The 6,000-nt window shown below is 46.3% G+C and overlaps 1 protein-coding gene across 1 annotated transcript in view; it reads left to right on the plus strand.

Annotated features, from left to right (window-relative positions):
* The window catches only part of LOC311139281 (kinesin-like protein KIF13A), a gene marked incomplete at its 5' end in the record, with an annotated part of 125,731 nt that overhangs the window by 113,226 nt on the left and 6,505 nt on the right, over nt 1–6,000 (plus strand). The gene's annotated exons all lie outside the window — the stretch shown is intronic.

Below are 6,000 nucleotides of genomic sequence, written 5' to 3' on the forward strand. Positions count from 1 at the left end.
GGAGAATATACTGAGCCTGGAGAGACTCAGACAGGTACCCTACACACTACACACTACACACTACACACTATACACTACACACTACACACTACACACTATACACTACACACTACACACTACACACTATACACACTACACACTACACACTACACACTATACACTACACACTACACACTACACACTATACACACTACACACTATACACTATACACTACACACTACACACTATACACTACACACTACACACTACACACTATACACTACACACACTACACACTATACACTACACACTACACACACAGGGGAGTTCTGGAGGTGGAGAATATACTGAGCCTGGAGAGACTCAGACAGGTACCCTACACACTACACACTACACACTACACACTACACACTATACACTACACACACTACACACTACACCCCACACACACTACACACTACACACTACACACACAGGGGAGTTCTGGAGGTGGAGAATATACTGAGCCTGGAGAGACTCAGACAGGTACCCTACACACTACACACTACACCCTACACACTATACACTATACACACAGGGGAGTTCTGGAGGTGGAGAATATACTGAGCCTGGAGAGACTCAGACAGGTACCCTACACACTACACACTACACACTACACACTACACACACAGGGGAGTTCTGGAGGTGGAGAATATACTGAGCCTGGAGAGACTCAGACAGGTACCCCACACACTACACACTACACACTATACACTACACACTACACCCTACACCCCACACACACTACACACTACACACTACACACTACACACACAGGGGAGTTCTGGAGGTGGAGAATATACTGAGCCTGGAGAGACTCAGACAGGTACCCCACACACTACACACTACACACTACACACTACACACTATACACCAGGGGAGTTCTGGAGGTGGAGAATATACTGAGCCTGGAGAGACTCAGACAGGTACCCTACACACTACACACTACACACTACACACTACACACTATACACTACACACACTACACACTACACACTACACACTATACACCAGGGGAGTTCTGGAGGTGGAGAATATACTGAGCCTGGAGAGACTCAGACAGGTACCCTACACACTACACACTACACACTATACACTATACACTATACACTATACACTATACACTACACACTACACACTATACACCAGGGGAGTTCTGGAGGTGGAGAATATACTGAGCCTGGAGAGACTCAGACAGGTACCCCACACACTACACACTACACACTACACACTACACACTACACACTACACACCAGGGGAGTTCTGGAGGTGGAGAATATACTGAGCCTGGAGAGACTCAGACAGGTACCCTACACACTACACACTACACACTACACACTACACACTACACACTACACACTACACACTACACACTACACACCAGGGGAGTTCTGGAGGTGGAGAATATACTGAGCCTGGAGAGACTCAGACAGGTACCCTACACACTACACACTACACACTACACACTACACACTATACACTATACACCAGGGGAGTTCTGGAGGTGGAGAATATACTGAGCCTGGAGAGACTCAGACAGGTACCCCACACACTACACACTACACACTATACACTACACACTACACCCTACACCCCACACACACTACACACTACACACTACACACACAGGGGAGTTCTGGAGGTGGAGAATATACTGAGCCTGGAGAGACTCAGACAGGTACCCCACACACTACACACTACACACTACACCCTACACCCTACACACTACACACTACACACTACACACTACACACTATACACTATACACCAGGGGAGTTCTGGAGGTGGAGAATATACTGAGCCTGGAGAGACTCAGACAGGTACCCTACACACTACACACTACACACTACACACTACACACTATACACTACACACACTACACACTACACACTATACACTATACACTACACACACTACACCCTACACCCTACACCCTACACCCCACACACACTACACACTACACACTACACACTACACACTACACCCTACACCCCACACACACTACACACTACACACTACACACACAGGGGAGTTCTGGAGGTGGAGAATATACTGAGCCTGGAGAGACTCAGACAGGTACCCCACACACTACACACTACACACTACACCCTACACCCTACACACTACACACTACACACTACACACTACACACTATACACTATACACCAGGGGAGTTCTGGAGGTGGAGAATATACTGAGCCTGGAGAGACTCAGACAGGTACCCCACACACTACACACTACACACTACACCCTACACCCTACACACTACACACTACACACTACACACTATACACTATACACCAGGGGAGTTCTGGAGGTGGAGAATATACTGAGCCTGGAGAGACTCAGACAGGTACCCCACACACTACACACTACACACTATACACTACACACTACACCCTACACCCCACACACACTACACACTACACACTACACACACAGGGGAGTTCTGGAGGTGGAGAATATACTGAGCCTGGAGAGACTCAGACAGGTACCCCACACACTACACACTACACACTACACCCTACACCCTACACACTACACACTACACACTACACACTACACACTATACACTATACACCAGGGGAGTTCTGGAGGTGGAGAATATACTGAGCCTGGAGAGACTCAGACAGGTACCCTACACACTACACACTACACACTACACACTACACACTATACACTACACACACTACACACTACACACTATACACTATACACTACACACACTACACCCTACACCCTACACCCCACACACACTACACACTACACACTACACACTACACACTACACCCTACACCCCACACACACTACACACTACACACTACACACACAGGGGAGTTCTGGAGGTGGAGAATATACTGAGCCTGGAGAGACTCAGACAGGTACCCCACACACTACACACTACACACTACACCCTACACCCTACACACTACACACTACACACTACACACTACACACTATACACTATACACCAGGGGAGTTCTGGAGGTGGAGAATATACTGAGCCTGGAGAGACTCAGACAGGTACCCCACACACTACACACTACACACTACACCCTACACCCTACACACTACACACTACACACTACACACTATACACTATACACCAGGGGAGTTCTGGAGGTGGAGAATATACTGAGCCTGGAGAGACTCAGACAGGTACCCTACACACTACACACTACACCCTACACACTACACACTACACACTACACACTATACACTACACACACTACACACTACACACTATACACTATACACTACACACTACACACTACACACTACACACTACACACTACACACTATACACTACACACACTACACACTACACACTATACACTATACACTACACACTACACACTACACACTACACACTACACACTACACACTACACCCTACACCCCACACACACTACACACACAGGGGAGTTCTGGAGGTGGAGAATATACTGAGCCTGGAGAGACTCAGACAGGTACCCTACACACTACACACTACACACTACACACTATACACTACACACACTACACACTATACACTATACACTACACACTACACACTACACACTACACACTACACACTACACCCTACACCCCACACACACTACACACACAGGGGAGTTCTGGAGGTGGAGAATATACTGAGCCTGGAGAGACTCAGACAGGTACCCTACACACTACACACTACACACTATACACTACACACACTACACACTACACACTATACACTACACACTACACACTACACACTACACCCCACACACACTACACACTACACACTATACACTACACACTACACACTATACACTACACACTACACACTACACACTACACACTACACACTACACACTACACCCTACACCCCACACACACTACACACTACACACTACACACACAGGGGAGTTCTGGAGGTGGAGAATATACTGAGCCTGGAGAGACTCAGACAGGTACCCTACACACTACACACTACACACTACACACTACACACTACACACTATACACTACACACACTACACACTACACACTATACACTACACACTACACACTACACACTACACACTACACCCTACACCCCACACACACTACACACTACACACTATACACTACACACTACACACTATACACTACACACTACACACTACACACTACACACTACACACTACACCCTACACCCACACACACTACACACTACACACTACACACTACACACACAGGGGAGTTCTGGAGGTGGAGAATATACTGAGCCTGGAGAGACTCAGACAGGTACCCTACACACTACACACTACACACTACACACTACACACTATACACTACACACACTACACACTACACACTATACACTACACACTACACACTACACACTACACCCTACACCCCACACACACTACACACTACACACTATACACTACACACTACACACTATACACTACACACTACACACTACACACTACACACTACACCCTACACCCCACACACACTACACACTACACACTACACACTACACACTACACACTATACACTATACACTACACACTACACACTACACACTACACACTATACACTACACACTACACACTACACACTATACACACTACACACTACACACTACACCCCACACACACTACACACTACACACTACACACTACACACTACACACTACACCCTACACCCCACACACACTACACACTACACACTATACACTACACACTACACACTATACACTACACACTACACACTACACACTACACACTATACACTACACACTACACACTACACACTATACACACTACACACTACACACTACACACTATACACTACACACACTACACACTACACACTACACTACACACTACACTACACACTACACACACACACTACACACTACACACTACACACACTACACACTACACACTACACACCACACACACTACACACTACACACCACACACACTACACACTACACACTACACACACACACTACACACACTACACACTACACACTACACACACACACTACACACACACACTACACACACTACACACTACACACACACACTACACACTACACACTACCCACACACACTACACACTACACACACACACTACACACTACACACTACACACTACACACACACACACTACACACTACACACTACCTACACACTACACACTACACACACACACTACACACTACACACTACCCACACACACTACACACTACACACACACACTACACACTACACACTACACACACTACACACTACACACTACACACACTACACACTACACACACTACACACACTACACACTACACACTACACACTACACACCACACACACTACACCACTACACACTACACACCACACACACTACACACTACACACTACACACTACACACACTAACACTACACACACACACACTACACACTACACACACTACACACTACACACTACACACTACACACCACACACACTACACACTACACACCCTACACACTACACACTACACACACACACTACACACACTACACACTACACACACACACTACACACTACACACACTACACACACTACACACTACACACACTACACACACTACACACTACACACACACACTACACACTACACACTACACACACACACTACACACACTACACACTACACACACACACTACACACACACACTACACACACTACACACTACACACACACACTACACACACACACACACACACTACACACACTACACACTACATACTACACACTACACACACACTACACACACACACACACTACACACACACACACACACTACACACACACACTACACACACACACATTTCACACTACACACACACTACACACACACACACTACACCCACACACACACACATTTCACACACACACACACTTCACACTACACACACACACTTAACACTACACACACACATTTCACACTACACACACACATTTCACACACACACTTCA

Source organism: Coregonus lavaretus (genome assembly GCF_964263955.1).
Source record: "Coregonus lavaretus genome assembly, chromosome: 13".
NCBI lineage: Eukaryota > Metazoa > Chordata > Actinopteri > Salmoniformes > Salmonidae > Coregonus > Coregonus lavaretus.